This window comes from Aethalodelphis obliquidens, unplaced genomic scaffold (genome assembly GCF_003676395.1).
Source record: "Aethalodelphis obliquidens isolate GAN/ISIS:26980383/991018 unplaced genomic scaffold, ASM367639v1 scaffold58, whole genome shotgun sequence".
In the NCBI taxonomy this organism is placed as follows: domain Eukaryota; kingdom Metazoa; phylum Chordata; class Mammalia; order Artiodactyla; family Delphinidae; genus Aethalodelphis; species Aethalodelphis obliquidens.
This window is the reverse complement of record NW_020838002.1, coordinates 4,383,560-4,400,083: the sequence shown is the minus strand read 5'-3', so window position 1 is coordinate 4,400,083 and position 16,524 is coordinate 4,383,560.

Genomic DNA, 16,524 nt, shown 5'->3' with positions numbered 1-16,524 from the left:
TTTTTTTTTGAAAAGTCAGGATGGGAAGAAAAACAAATGTACCCTGACATCTAGAATTTTCTAGTCCACTTTTTAATAATTGAATTGCCAGAACCAGTGCAAACATTAAAATCAAACCACATTTTCAGTTTAAAATATACTAGTCTGGGCCTAAAGATTATAAATTTTATAAATGATGTATCTTCATCCCAGAGAAGACTTTTGGTTTAGTTTATATAATATGCCGTAGGACTGAGGTTGCACGCTTTTTTGTTACCAAGCAGACACACATATTGCAAACGTAACAACTCTGTGTTTGTTAGATTTCATTCTCCCTCTTCTACAGTGTGGGAAACAGAGTCAGAGCTGCTCTGACTGCTTCATGCTTAGGTAGCTGAGACAGGAACCCAGGTCTCTCCAGCTCTGAAGCCTCCTATTCACTTTATACCACAGCAAAAACAAGTGAATCGAAAAATTTGAACTGAAAATTCGTCAAAGTCAGCAAAAACAAATGAATCAAAAAAATTGAACTGAAAATTCATCAGGCATGCACATGGAAAAGAAAACAAATAGTCACGCAGTCTAGAGCCTAAAAAAACCCTCGGGGAAGCCTCCATCGAGCCTAATTTTGAAGATTGAGTGTCTTGAAGCGCTATTATTCCCAAGAATTCTGTCCTCTAGTCCACCAGGGTAACCTCATCTCTCTCTAGAGCATCTGCCCTCACTTCTGTGCTATCATCTTCCTTATCAGTATCTCCAGCCTAAAACTTTTCTGAAGGCCAGACCTCTCTAATCAACTTCCCAGATGCCCCCCTTCCCCACCTCCGGAACATTTTACTCACCCTGTCCCAAACTGAGTGCATTATCTTTCTTTATTCCCCCACCAAACCCATTTATCTGAAGCGTCCTATCCTGGTTAATGGCATGGCCATCGCCATCTATATCCTTAATTTCTCTCACCCCCCACATCCAACCAGTCAGCCAGAACTGTCACCTCCACTTTAGGCCCAGCTCCCTGATCTGGTTTCTCACTCCCTTCCCACTGCAGGGCCCTAAAAAGCCCTAGTTAGCTGTCTTCAGACTACTGTAGCCACCTCATTTGTACCCCTGCCCTGGTCACACCTATCAGACAGGCTCATCCTCCACACTTACCAGCATTATCTTCCTGAAAGAATCTGAGCATGTCTCTCCCCTGCTTCAAAACTGCCGTTGACTATGAGTCTATATGACTCAAGCCAGTCTCTTTCTCGTGGCCTCTTCACATGCTAACTTGTCCTGAACCTCTTCCCTGCTGAACCCCACAGACCAGTCCCACGACAACACCTTGCCCTCATGGTGTTTTTGTAACCGTGCTTTCGTACCTGCTGTTCCTCGGCCTGGAATGCCTTTACCCCAGCCCTTTCCCTGCCCTGAAACATTTGCTGGGTCCAAACCTCCACCGATGCCAGCCAGGCCCAGGCCTCTTTGACGCTGCAGCACTGACGCTCCTTCGTGGCCCCTGTCATGTTGCACTGGGATGCATTTGCTTGTCTGCTCCCTCTGTGGCTGGGGATTGCCCTCTCTCATGGCAGGAGCTGAGTCTCGTCCACCTCTGTCCCCAGCAGAGCTCTGGGCTCACAGTAGGAGTGGAAAGAGGGCTTGGGAATGAAAGAAGAGAGGGAGAGGTGGGCTGGAGGATGGTGTCACGGAAGAGAGAGACTGAAAATAAAGTGTTTTTAGGGTGGACTTGATTTTCATCCTGTTGATCTGGTCCATGCAAGTCAAGGTGGCTCTCACTGACTGGCTGAAGCCTGACTTTCAGTTCCTTGGCCTCACTGGCTTCCCTGACCAAGGGCCAGCTAGAACATTTGTAGCAACCACAGCAGAGTTGATGAGAAATTGGCGTGGAAACATTAGACAGTGTGTCCTAAATAAGGAAAAATCCAAGCTTGTTTACTGAAGAGTCCAGAGGACCAACTATCCATCATTTAAAAGTCTGAAAAACGATTTTGCCTACCCTGCATCCCTCTGGTCCTCTTCTCTGAACATAATAATAAACTGAAATAGCACTCAGTTCTGCAACCCTTGAACCTCGGTGCAGACTGCACTGAGAAAGCAACAACTTTAGCATAATTCTACATATTATTTTGTATATTTTTAATCTCAGAAAACTAAAAATTACATAGAGTTCACTCATCCTAATGCATGTTCATGTATTTCCTGCCATTCTTCTTTCCCCCCTATTTATGGGATTTGGTTTTTGTTTTATACAGTTGTAAGTATGCCGCATTTGCAATTATTACACTGCTTTTTCCCACTTATTACATTATAAACACTTTAAAAATTATTATTTAGTTTTCTAATTTTTTTTTATTTTTGGCTGCATTGGGTCTTCATTGCTGCACACAAGGCTTTCTCTAGTTGCGGCGAGCGGGGGCTACTGTTCGTTGCGGTGCACAGGCTTCTCATTGGGGTAGCTTCTTTTGTTGCGGAGCATGGGCTCTAGGCTCACGGGCTTCAGTAGTTGTGGCATGCAGGCTCAGAGTTGTGGAGCACAGGGTTAGTTGCTCCACAGCCTGTGGGGTCTTCCTGGATCAGGGATTGAACCCGTGTCCCCTGCATTGGCAGGTGGATTCTTAACCACTGCACCACCAGGGAAGTCCCTATTATATAGTTTTCATAGCCAGAATTTTTAATGGCTCCATCGTCTTTCCAGACCAGACATGCAGCCAGTTTTGCTTAGTCATTCACCTAATTTGGGGTTTTTAGATTCAGATGTTTCATTATTGTAAACAGTGCTGCATGAACAACTTTGCATAAAGCTTTGTCCATGTTTGTGACTGGGTCTTTAAGGTAATAATAAGAAACAATTTTTAAGTTAATAATAAGAAACAATTGAGTGCTTCCTATGTTTGGGGGACTGGTACTGTGCTAGTTACATGGATTATCTCACTCTTTACAGAAAACCTTAAGGGTAGATAATTTTATTATCTCCATTTTACAGATTAGGAGACAAGCACAGATGAATGAATTTCCTTGTCCAGGGTAAGTGTTAGCACCTGATAAAACCCAGAAAGCCTGGAGTCTTAGTGTTTTCATTCTCAGGCGTGTAATCCCTGGGTCAAAGTTTTATTAATGGGTTTACCCAAAGGAAGACCTTTTAAACATAAAACTCATTCCAAACCTCCAGATTTTTACTTGGCATCTTCAGGTTATGTCTGCTCCTCTCACGTGCCAAGTAAATGGAGAGTGGAAGAAGAAAATATCCAAATGAAACTGACCTCGAGGAAGCCGATTCACCTCCCTCCTTGGGAAGCAAAATAAAGTGGCCCAAGAGGACACAAGGAATGTCTTTAGTTTAACAAGGTTAGAATTACTGCATTCATGTCTTTCTGCTGCTTTTGCTGGTTGGAACAGACAGTGCCAACCTGTTCGTACATTCTGTGCATCTTCCTACATCCCAGTGATGGGTGATTTTTTTCAAGAAACAGTACCACTGTGCAGTGTAGCCATTTGCAAAGAGAGTTTATTCCCTTCAGGGGCCTGTTCAACACAACAGCACATTCTCATTCTCCTACACAGTTCACTGTCCCTCAGACTAAGTCAAAACACTGGCTAGGCTTCAGGCGGGCTTGGGAAACATGCTTTCAGCCTTACCTTATCTCCTGGGAGAGGTCACAGGTCCCCTTGCTGTTCTGTGCCAGGCCAAACTTAGTACACCCAAACGAATGTGTCAGCCACCGAAAGGGTCAGGAAACTTTATCCATCAAAAAGATTTGGTTCTCTTAAAATCACGAGTGTTTTCTGATCTCATCTGTGAGCTGTGTGTTGAGTCGGCGTGGAATCAGCCAGCCTGGGACAGATTGGCCGGTGAACTTAGGCAAGTCCCTCGTGACCTTGGAGCCTCCGTTCCTACCTGCAGAAGGGGTCCAGCACGTCCCTCGTGGTGCAGCCCTAGGATGAAATGATACCCCCAAAGTGTCTAGTTCATGTATTCTGGCATGTGACTGGCACTAGACAAATGTTAGCTTCCTTCCCATATGGCTGAGCTTTTAAAATGATTGTAGCCCCCCTGCAGAGATTTACATGCAGAAGCAACCTGAAGGAACAGTTAGTGGCACTCTTAAAAAGTCTTGCGCAGTTTTTAGCTCTTAAAAATATATGGAAGTGTGGCCAAAGCTAAACGGAGGCATGTGGTCACCCCTGGCTTTCTAATGATTGTGTGCCCTCTGTAACAAATGTTCTTTCAATATTCAATATTTCTTGAAACAGACGCTGAGCGCTATGTGGACAAAGGATGGGCAAGGAAGGCTGGGTAGTTCTACTTCTGTGCACAGAGAGGATGCTTCCTCCACTTAGTCAACACAAAGGCCTCTAGTTAACTGGGCCCACACTCTTGGACAGCAATTTGGTCACTGGCTGTTGTTACCTGAGCGTGCCACTTGGTAGGCTCACCTACCAGGTGCACCTTTGTTGGCTTGTTAAAGAATTACTTCTAACTACAGTGGTACAATATCTCCTCCATCTTGTTCCTTTCCCAGTGAAGTTGCACATTCATTCATCAAATGTTTAATGGGTGTCAAGTCTATGCTAGGGACTGATCCACCACTGGGGATGCTATAAAAAGACAAAACCCCTGCCTGTCACTCAGGCCAGATGATCCCCTGGCTCCACTCCCTCATCTGGTTCCGAGGCCTTGGTGAGGTTTTGCTGACCTGTTTTTGGCACTTTCCAGATGAATGTAGCCAGTGAACACGACAGTGTGAACAGGCAAGTAGAAAGTGATGCTGGTTTAACTAGCTTTTCAACAGGGGTGCCTTGCTTGGTTCAATAGGTTTGCATCTGCTGGGCCGAGGAACCCTGTGTGAACTCTGCCCTCAGATGTGTGATCCCTGAGAGGGAGCGAGCCACCCTGCACCCCAGAAGCTCGTAAGTTCAAGTGTGTCAGGGTGCCTTTGAAGCAGGCTTTCCCCAGCCTCCCAGGCAATGGGTGAGGAATGAGAAACACCCGACCAGGGAGATGTTTCTCTTGGTGTTGACAGAGCCTGGGCTGCCTGTAGCCCCCCATTGTTCACGCCAGTCCTGGGGTGTATCGGACATGTGTCAGTGGCTGGGGAGACAGTACCAAATAAGGTAAGTCTGTGCCCTCCAGGCTCCCACATTCTCCTAGGGAGGTCAAGGGAACAAACTAGCAATTATAATGCAACCTAATCACAGTGTTTATATTGGCTGCTATTACTGGAGGAGTGATTAACTCTACCCAGGGGAGTCCCAAGTCCTCCCTATAGAGGCAATTTCAGCTGAGACTTGAAGGGTGTGTGAAGAATTACTAGGGAGACGAGAAGTGAAGGGGCAGTGGGTAGAGACAGGGTGGGGGAAGACAACATTCCAGGCATAGGAACAGCAAGTGCAGGGGCTCCTGGCAGCTGAAAGCAGGGCAAGTTTCAGGAACAGCATGGGGTGCACTTGGGAAACGCCACACGGGGTGTCTGGAGGGAAGATAATGATAACATAGTAGTAACAGCTTATATGGATTGAGTGCCAACTAAGGGCCTGTTATACATGATCTCTCTGGAGAGGGGAGAGAGAGAGAGAGAGGGAGACTGACTCATCTGTTCTTTTGGAGAGCAAGGAAGATGATCCCATACGCATGTGGATTTTTCTGCTGCAAACTTTGAATCCTAGACGAGTTTCTTTTTTCCAATGTTTCTGGGCTCCCTTTTCCTTTTTTCAACCTCTCCTAAGCACATAACACCATAGAATTCTTATGGGAGGCGAATATTCCGTGGTTCATCTGAGCTAACTCCTGGGTTACTGTATAAAATTTGAAATAACGCATGGTTTAGTACATTATGAGTTGGTTGGATGGGTCTTCCAACACTGGGGACCGTTATCCTTTGCTGTTGACATAGATAATCAAGATTTGAGCCATTATGGAGACCATCATCCGGGCATCCATTTCATTCAGCAAAGAATGAGCCCCTCCTACGTGCCAGATGCTGTTCCAGGTGCTGGGGATACAACAGTGAACAAAACAGACACGAGTTCCTGCCTCATGGGACTGACATTCTCCTGGGGGGGAAACAGACTATAAATAAAATGTATAAGTAAAACACTAGCGTGTTAGATGGTGTTAAGTGCTATGGAGCAAAATCAATAGGAAAGAGGCAGGGGGAGTGCAAGGGCAGGGGTGGACTTGCGCTCACAGACGGGCCCGAGAAGGCTTCTCTGGGAAGGGGAGATTGAGTAAAGACCTGTGGGGGCCATGATTCCTGCTGGGAAAGGCATTCCTGGGAAGGCCTGAGGATGGAGTGTGCCAGGCACCGAAGGAGGCCTGTGAGGAGCATTTTGAGCAAGGGAAGAGCAGCTCTGGAGATGAGGTCAGAGAGGCTGATAAAGACCATCTCCTTTGACCAAACTTGAGTCAGCCTCCTGAGTCCTCTTGCTGAATAGTCCCTGACCTTGGGCTCTGTCCTTGGCTCATTTAGTCCCGTCTTAGCAAGAATCCTGCTGGGTCAGTTCAGTAGAAAATCCCCCACCCTTGATAGCTAATGAAATTCCTCATCCCCCAACCATTGGTATCTTAGTAATTTTCCATCCTCTGGCCACCCCCTCTCCCCCGCCAGCCCTGGTGTTTGGGCTATAACTCCGCACTTGTCGTATTGAGTTGAGTTCCTTACTCCAAAACCCCACTGCAGTAGCCCCTGAATGATGTCTGACTTCCCATCTTTAACAAGTGTCATGGATAATTTTTTCTTTAATAGGGGAACGGAATGACGGATACATAGGGCCTTGGAAGCCACTGTAAGGTCCCCGGGTGCATGTGTGGGGTTGTTATTAGTGATGGGATTCCTTGTGGGATCATCCACATCTCAGGGTTAGAGAGATCCCAACGCTGGGCTCTGCATAATGAATTGAGTTCTGGCTCCTAAATATCAGAAAGGACATGGGCAAATCCCTGAGTTTTGGTTTATCTTTAAATGGAGATTTTAGTAATAAGACCAACCTCAGAGGATAGTGAAACACGTAACATTATTCATTTTAAAACAAGCACCAATCTTAGAGATAAAAAGTGGTCCTGTGTATTCCCTCCCAAGCAGCCTTGAACTATCTAATTGTTTGGGAGGGAGATTTGCAGCTAAGTCATGGAGGGAGCTGACCTTCCTCCCCTACAAATACCCCCACCTCCACCCTTCCCTGGCTTATCTTTGCTCCTGAAAAAGAAAGCTGCTTTGTGCAGGGTCTCCACCGCTCTTCTGCCCATTGATTTAACTTGTCCACGTGGAGGCCTCAGTGGTAGAAATCTACTCTGTATCTGGCCCAAGCCTATCTTTATTCTTTATCAGCTTTAGGAACTTGAGCCAGTGAGAGATGAAAGGCTGGCTCTTCAGAGATCTGTTTTGGGGGCTCTGACCTGGGCAGAGGAAAGATGGATAAGTGACTTGACTCAGCCTTGATGTCCTCAGTTTGAAAGGGAAGATTATGCTGTCACCTCACCGGGCTATGGTGAGATTATTTGCATGAAATGTCCAACACAGGACCTGACGATCACTAGGTGCCCAATTCCATTTCCAACTGCTCTTCCTCATCAGAGGTGCTCTGGAGAATGTGAAACAGCTCTTGGCTAGGATCTTGGCTAGGAACTAGGGTGAGGCAGATGGCTCTGCTCCCCAGCTCCTCTCATCCCATGTGAGTGAAGGGTGGCCCTCGTCCTAGCTAAGGCTCTTCCTCAAGCCCATCAGCTACGGGGCCCATGCTCTACCAACCATGCCCCTCGTTTTTCACCTTCATCAGACTTGCCCTCCCTAGGAACCTGACAACACTGTCCACTCTCCCTTCTGAAATCTGCCCCGTCCTCCCTGGCGTGCTGTCTCGTGGTTCCCCCCCCCCTGCATTTTTGTACTCTCTTTCTCAGTCTTCTTTCCTGGATTGTCCTGCTCTACTTGACCTAAAATGTTGGCTTCCTGGGGTCCTCCTTGGCCCTCTTGCTTCCTCTCTTCCCCTACTCAGCCTCGGTGATCTCACTGATGCCCACGGTGAGGGTCTCTAGCCTCAAACACTCTTGTGTTCCAAATCCTCAAACCTATTTGCATACTGGCTATTTCCACATAGATGTCCCATTCTCACCTCAATCTTTTCAAAGCTAAATAAATCATCTTTCTCCCAAAGCTGATTCTCCTCCTGTGTGTCCTATGTGCCAGCAGTCTGATCATCTACAGTCACCTAAGCCAGTGACACTGAAAGCTCAGCTTCTCTGTACACCAGTGCTGAATCAAATCTCGGAGACAGAGTTTTGGGTGAAGTAGGAAAGGATAGCTTTATTACTTTGCCAAGCAAAGGGGGGACACAGCAGGCTCCTGCCTCAAAAACCTATGTGTCCCAACTTGGAGAGGATAGTGAGAAGGTTTATAGTAATGGTTCAGAGAGGGTGTGATCAACTCGTGGACATTCTTCTGATGGGTTGGTGGTGAGTTAAGTAGCAGTCCGCATCATCAACCTTCAGGTTCCAGCTGGCCTGGGGTCTACATGTTTGTGGGCAGCATACCATTGTTAATCGTTAACTTCTCCCACCTGTAAAGGCTTTCTGTATCTGCCAAACAGCTCAAAGATATTGTTGTGTGTATCTGTTGATGGGGAACCAGTACCTTGCCCCAAGGCTGCACTATTGCTTCTCTTGACTGTTTGTGTCTCCCTGGTCTCACATCCCCTCCCTTCCCTAATGAACAACTGCTTGAATCTGCCCATCGGAACACAGGGAAGGTCATGGAGGCTGAATGAAGGTAATCAAAGAAATGGGGACACAGGAAGGCTTTGTGCCCAGGAGCCCCACAGGGCCCTGCTCGGTGTCACCAGGAATCTGGGAGCCACTCTAGACTTTCCCTCCCTCACATCTGTCCCCCACATTCTGTCAGTTCCCGAGTCTCATACCCTCCGCTCAGATCTCTCTCTCCAACCCTCCCCTCCCCCACCAGCACTGGCTGAGTGGAGGCCCTTATCCACTTTCAGCTGGTTCATGGTGAATGCTCCCCACAGGTCTCTCTGCCACCCACCCCACTCCTTCAATCTCACACGTCTCTATTCTAATCTCCACATTTCTGCCAGAGCATTCTTTCTAAAATGAGAATCTGACTCAATTCCCCAAAGGAGTTCCCCATGTCCTTCAGGATAAGCCTAGTTAGTGCTGGGTCTGGCACCTAGTTACCTACTTACTCATCTCTCCTGCCATTCCACAGGTACCCTCCAGCCACTCAGAATACTTGCTGCTCCTCAACTATGCCACTGCTATATCATGCCTTCATGGCTTTGCACATGCTGTGCCCTCTTCTTAGAATGCCCTCCCTCCCCCCACCTTCACCTTCATCCATCCACATGATAAATTCCTACTTAGGCTTCAAGTTCAAGTGTTACCTCCTCCTGAAAGTCTTTTCTGACTCCACTGGGCTTAGAAAGTGCTCCTCCTTCACAGTCACCAAAGGCATTCCCCTATGATAGTTATTCATCCCACCATATGGTGCTCACCTGTCTCCCACAACAGACCTCAAGGTAAAGGAAGGTTTCTAATCTTTGTACACCTGATCCTTAAGAAGTTCTCAACTCATAGGAGCTACTTGGAACATACATTGAATAAGCAAATGAATGAATGATTAAATGAAGACTTGATGGTCAGTGGCACTGAAGGGAGCATTTGTTGAAAGAACATCCATAACACTGAGAAGACAAGAAGCTGGGAGACCAGGCTGTCAGATGAGCCGTCAGCACGTGTACTGATGTCTTTGAAAGTGAAAGCAAAGAGAGACAAGTCTTGAGCCAGGCTTAATCCCAGATGACCTTCCTCCCCCCACCCAGTATCTATCTGGATCACCTCTCTCTTCTGTTTTGCAAAGCTAAGCCTGAGCAAACAAATTTAAGGAGGTGAAAAAAAAAAAAAAAAAAGGGTGGGGCTTCCCGGTGGCGCAGTGGTTGAGAGTCTGCCTGCAGAGGCAGGGGACGCGGGTTCGTGCCCTAGTCCGGGAGGATCCCATGTGCCGCAAAGCAGCTGGGCCTGCGCGTCCGGGGCCTGTGCTCCGCAGTGGGAGAGGCCACAACAGTGAGAAGCCCGCGTACCGCAAAAATAAAAAAAAATAGTAGTATTGCAATGTTGAATTAAAATGATCCCATTCCTCGAGAAGATCTGCCCTTTGAGATTTTGATCTGCCCCTTAGCATGGATAATCAAGGACAGACCACATCTCTTTCTCAGGACACTGCTTCCTGAAGCATCAGTGCAAATTCATAACACCTTATGGGGTGAAAGCTGTGTCCAACCAACCAAATCAACTAGGAGGCATCCAGCTTCCAAAGCCCTGAGGTTCCATTCCAGGCAGGTCAATCACTAAGGTCCTTTCAGATTTAATTCCAGGGCAGCAGAGGCTGCCAGTGCCCTGGACTCTAGTAACCCACAAACCCGGGTGAGTTCAAGGAAAGTTCTAATAATAACGTCTCCCAGCTTAAGACATTCTACTTTGGAAATTTTCCAAGAGCCTTCATGGCTATCACCCCGCTTTCTTTTTCAGTTTTCTTGGGAGGCCATTTGGTGGCAAATAACGTAACTCCTATGCTACAGTTGAAGAAAGTGAACCTCTTAGGAGGGAAATAATAACCCAAGATCACACGGTGAAACGGACATCAAGCCAGGACCTGCACCTGGGCAAAAATACCTTCTGAAAGTCTGCTTCACCAAGTCTTCTATGAAGCATCAGCTGCTCTTTATTTAAGTCTGGGGGAAAATTAAATTTGGGAAAAAAGAATAGAAGCATAATTAAAGGATCTGGCAAGAGAATATAAAACCCGGAGGGAGCAACTCATTCCTCTGTGCCTTTTTTTTTAGCTGCTTGAGCACACATATGATTTTTTCTTATTTCTTACTCCCAAATGTTCTTTTTTTTTTTTTTTTAATAAGTGAAATCTTAAATCACTGAAGCCCAAACCCTTCAGCACCTGACTTTCTTAGGGCCTGACCTTCCCTTGATTCTCTCTGCTGAGGGCTACCCAAGCCACTCAGCCCTATCCTTTCAATGTTTTAAATTTTTCATTATGGAAAATTACATACGTATACAAAAGTACACAGCAACTCAACTCTAAGCAGAAAGACAAATAGTGCAAAATAAAAAACCTAGGCCTAAGTATGTATTTTCATCTCAGGAAATCATTAGCCCATTTTTCTTCAACTACACTGAGGCAGCATGAACTCAAGGTTTGAAGGAAAATGTCTGCACCCAGCTTTTCCTCTTCTGAACTGCATGGCTTTTGGAAAGTCACTCTGAGGCTTGATTTCTTCACTTGCAAAATAGGAGTAATAAAGCCGACCCCACAGAATGGCTATGACAATGAAATGAGATAATGTCTGGGAATATGTTTTGTAAGTTACGAAATGCTCTTAAACTGCAAAGAGCTATTATGTATCTTTCACAGGGCCCTTGGAATATCGCCAAGGTGTATGCAAAAGTGTAGTTAATGTGCTCAGGAACGTAGACAGACGTTTGTGGGACAGGAGCTCTGTCTGTCATGCCCGCCCTCTGTTTGGACTTGGTCCTGAACTGGTCATCTCGTGCCATTTTGCTTTTCACCCATTTGACTACCAGCCTTGCTGCCCACTACTACTTTTCCTTCTCACTTCAAGGATAATTTGTCCATCAGTCTTGTCTTCCCAACTTTACCTAGGTTTCTCTTGTCCACGATTCTGTTTTTCCACCCAGACTAGACCAACTCAGATTGCCTTTGTTTAGAAAGACCTCTTCTGGGACTTCCCTGGTGGTCCAGTAGTTAAGACTCCGTGCTTCCACTACAGGGGGCATGGGTTTGATCCCCGGTCAGGGAACTAAGATCCCACATGCTGTGTGGCACGGCCAAAAAGAAAAAAGAAAAAATTAGAAAGATGTCTTCCAAGTGGCACCTGTGATCCTCATATTCCAGTAATATTCTGATTGGCAGTACCTCCTTCCAGTAGTCACGACCCAGGCAGCAAGCATCGTGGGCTTGGAAAGGATGGCAGGGAAAGAAGATCCCTTTTGCACACTCAGCCTCTCTCCTGTGTGTTGAGGACGGATCCCAATCTGCTTAGAAGGTGGTTTAGGGACCAATGGTGAACAAGATGAAATCCATGACCACATGAAGCTCATATTCCAGAAAGGGAGCTGACTATAAATGAGTAAACATACAAATAAATAATAAGCAAAGTAAAAAATAAATAATAGTTCAAATTGTGTAAGAGATAATGCAGAGAGACTGGAGCAAGAGACTGGAGGTAGGGGCAGCTAATTAATATAGGATGGCCAAGGTCATGAGTTGTGGCTTTAGTTTTGTAAGTGCCCTCCCCACCCTGCCTCATCATGAACAAGGAAGCTAAGAGCTCCACTAGCTGCTGGCAGCCATCCCATACCCTAAAATGTGCTAGTTATAGGCTAACACCATCACTATAGATAACAGAAAAAGGAAAAATTGTATCCTTGGTGCTGTGGTTAAGCCAATGTATCATTGAACCCTGAAGCCCACCTAACTCTGGACATCCTAGTTAGGTGAGCCAACAGCTTGTCCAGGACATTTTGATTTGGGTTTTCAATGCCCAACAGCCAAAGTCATCATGACTAATGAATGCCTCTTGTGGGTTATAATCCCCATACAAGCAGCTTATCCATCCAGCCATGTGCAGCTCTTCAAAGCCATGAAGGTTCTGACAAACCTGAGTTTCTCCACTTCTTACTTTTCCAGGGATGCCATTACCCAGGTAAGGCACTGCTTCACGTGCCTGACATAGTAATGATACTTGACAAATGTCTGTGGAGATGAATGGAGTGAATAAGCCGGAGCGCTGCTTAAAAAGGGATGACACACAGGAAGCCCTAGTCTCCCAAAGCCAAAGACGTTCCAAAATAAAACGTCACAGCCCTTTCTAGGTCACAGAAAGCTTTCATATACCTTCTACCCTTTCACCTTGTACTACCCCAGGGGCCATCATTATCGTCAGTTTATGGATAAAGAAGTAAGGAATGAGAAAGGTCAAGTCAAGGAGCATGGCAATCAGGTGATACTCAAAGGTACTCTGACTCCCAGTTTCCCACTCTTTTCTGGATTCTGAAAATAAGCTGGTTCATGAAGTATATATTCAGGCTCCAGGAACAAACAAAGAGATGTTCATAGCCTTATTGACCTCGGAGAGCAAAGATTCTGGAGATGATGGTGTGGAAAATGTGTTTATCCAGAATCAGCCAGGCATGGAAGGGACCACATGTTTGTGATAGGAACACAAGAGCTCTTTTCTGTGTTACTTCAACCAAAGCTGACTGAATCCCTCTTGACTCATGGGAAAGTAGGATAAAGGCTTATACAGCAGCTGCCTCCCACCACCACCCTAATAATGCCAGCAATAAGTTTACAGCACTTTTTTTCATTGTGCAATTCATCTTTTTTTTTTTTTTGGCCATACCGTGCAACATGTGGATCGAACCCATGCCCCCCGCGGTGGAAGCACGGGGTCTTAACCACTGGACTGCCAGGGAAGTCCCAATTAATCTTTTTTAAAAATTCATTTCTACAAATGACCCAATTTCGTTCCTTTTTTTTTTTTTTCTTTTTTTTCTGTAGAGACGTGGATGGATCTAGAGACTGTCATACAGAGTGAAGTAAGTCAGAAAGAAAAAAACAAACATCGTATATTAACGCATATATGTGGAACCTAGAAAAATGGTACAGATGAACCGGTTTGCAGGGCAACAATAGAGACACAAATGTAGAGAGCAAATGTATGGACACCAAGGGGGGAAAGTGGCGAGGGTGGTGGTGGTGTGATGAATTGGGAGATTGGGATTAAAGTCATTTATTTTTAACAACAACAAAAAATTCATTTCATTTCCCATAAACTTTTAATTTTTTTAATTTTTTTATTTTTTACGGTATGCGGGCCTCTCACTGTTGTGGCCTCTCCCGTTGCGGAGCACAGGCTCCGGACGCGCAGGCTCAGTGGCCATGGCTCACGGGCCCAGCCGCCCCGCGGCATGTGGGATCTTCCCGGACCGGGGCACGAACCCGCGTCCCCTGCATCGGCAGGCAGACTCTCAACCACTGCGCCACCAGGGAAGCCCAGGGGTTATGGGTTTTGAGAGGGAGATCGACGGAGGTGAAGTGCTGTTCTCATCACGTCATACCAGGGGTGCCTACTATCCACACGACCTACAACTGCTGATGCTGGCCTGGGTCACCTGGCTGAGGCAGTGCCTGTCAGCTTTCTCCACTGTCAAGTTACCCTTTTTCCTATCTTTCCACACTGTGCTCTTGGGAAGGAAGTCACCACGCACAGCCACACTAAGGAGCAGGGAGTTTGCTCCCTGTCCTTGAGGACAGAATGTCTACATCAATTATCTGGAATTCTGCAGGGAAAGTTAGCTATTCTTCCCATTTATTTATTCAATCCTTTATTTCTATCACTATAGAGTCATGGATATAATCCAATACTACTTTATTTTAATTGTTCGGATTGTTCTGGCTTTGGCCGTTCGGAACTCTTTCCATTGGCCGAATATACATTCTGATGTCTTTTTACCTAAGAACAATGAAGCAAAGGGGGGACAGATGTTCCCCCCACCCCATCCCCACTCCATCTCTACCACAAGTTTCTGTGTTGTTTTGGTCAAATCTCAACTTGTCTCTCTTTCTTCTTCGCCTGTACAGTGAAGTTAACACACTCTTCTCCCCTTTACCTCTACTATGGCTGTGAAGCAAAAGGGAGACAGTAGGTAGGAAAGGACTCTAGAAAATTAAAAACAAACCATGCAAATACACTTTAAATCTCCTTTCCCCTCCTAACTCACTCTGTAAAGCTTCACAGTTCAAGAACTCGATAAATATTTTCTGAGTGAATGAATGAGTGAGCAAATGAAAGAATGCACACACACTTCCTGAGCTGTGACAACAGGTGAGCAAATGGAAAAGACACGACACAGCCCAGGTGTGCCAGGCAAACATACCTCCACCTCGTCTCATTTCAGAGCAAACTTATCAGTTGGACCTATGATGTGCAGACCCTGGGCTTGGGGAGAGCAGGGATGCACGAGACACAAAACATACCATGAAGGAGTTTACAGTCTAGCAGGGATCCAGGCACACAAACAACTGTCCACAGAGGATGTGATATATCTCATGGATGCCAGAAACACATCCCTACTTTGTTATTTTCTGTAACTTGACTTCATCTCTATAAAAGTCTCCATCTCCCGCCTCACTCACTTCTGACTGAATTCTTAGTCAAGCCAATTCCAGGCTGTCCCAGTCAATCCCGTGTTTTCTACTTTTCCTTCCTAGCCCTTCCTAGGACTGTGTCTGAGTTCTAAGCATCATATGCTGAGTGGGCATTAGAGGTTGGGGGGGGCACAAGACGCCTGGCTGGCACTTGTCATTATTGTGCTGGCCTCCACCTGATCCCCAGGTGTGGTTTCCTGACCATCTGCTTCATTGTGACACAGACACCATCAGGGTCTACCAGGTGGCTGTCTCTCAATCCTTCTTGGACACACAGGGCAATTTAGAATGCTCCCATGCTCCTGTGGAGCCTAGGAAACTGTGTGTGGCTGCTTTGGACTCTCTCTACTCTCAGCCTCTGGCATAATAATCTCTACCTACTGCTCTCACGCCACAGGGGTATAAGGAACACCTGCATGCTGGGTCCCAGGCCCAGGGCAGGGCTCCCCTACTCCTGGATACTCACACTCACCTGGGGACATTCATCTCACTCCCCCTGAAGCTGACTCTGGGGGGGGTCCCTTCTCAGGTACACTCGCCATCTGCTTTCTTGTTTTCCTTCCAACCTTCTAACGTTCTTCCCCTTGGGAGATGGAGATGGGCAGGGGGAACCCAGCTCAGCAAGTATCCTGAGGTAAATCACTACAGTTTACGCCTGGATTACGACGGTGATCTTAACACCCAATAATTTGACAATGTTGTTCTTGCTTTTTAGTCCCACCTTGAACTCCAGAGACCTTTTATGTAGCGGCCTGTGTACAGAAAGATCTCAAGACGGTAAAAGAAGGTTTGGAGGGGGAAAGGCCATATGTAGCAGCTGGGTAACACCCAACACCAATGAGAGTGCAAAGTGGCATCTTCTCCCTCTAGGAACATAATGTGATGAAGAAACAGGACGAGGCAGCCCATGTCTTCATCCACGCTTCATACACACACTTCACTCCTCACCTGCCTCCCCAGGCTGTGTAGACTCCTGCATAAAGGAGGTGTTTCCTCTCTTCTTGTCTGTGTTGGTGACCTTCTGAGGTTAAATGACAATAGAACCATAGGTGTGCTTTACTCAGCATAGTCTACCAAGCATTTTACAACCTTTAGTTCATTAGGATATCACATCCCCATTTTACGGTAAAGGACACCAAGGTTCAGATAGGTTAAGGGATTTGGTCTGGGCAAACCAGAGAAAGATAACAATCATCAGGGCTTACAGTCTTCTGTTTCTAAATCCTTTGTGAAGGGTGCACTCATAGGAGTGCCCCATCACCTTGCAGTAAGAACAAATGGCAAAGTGAAAAGCCCA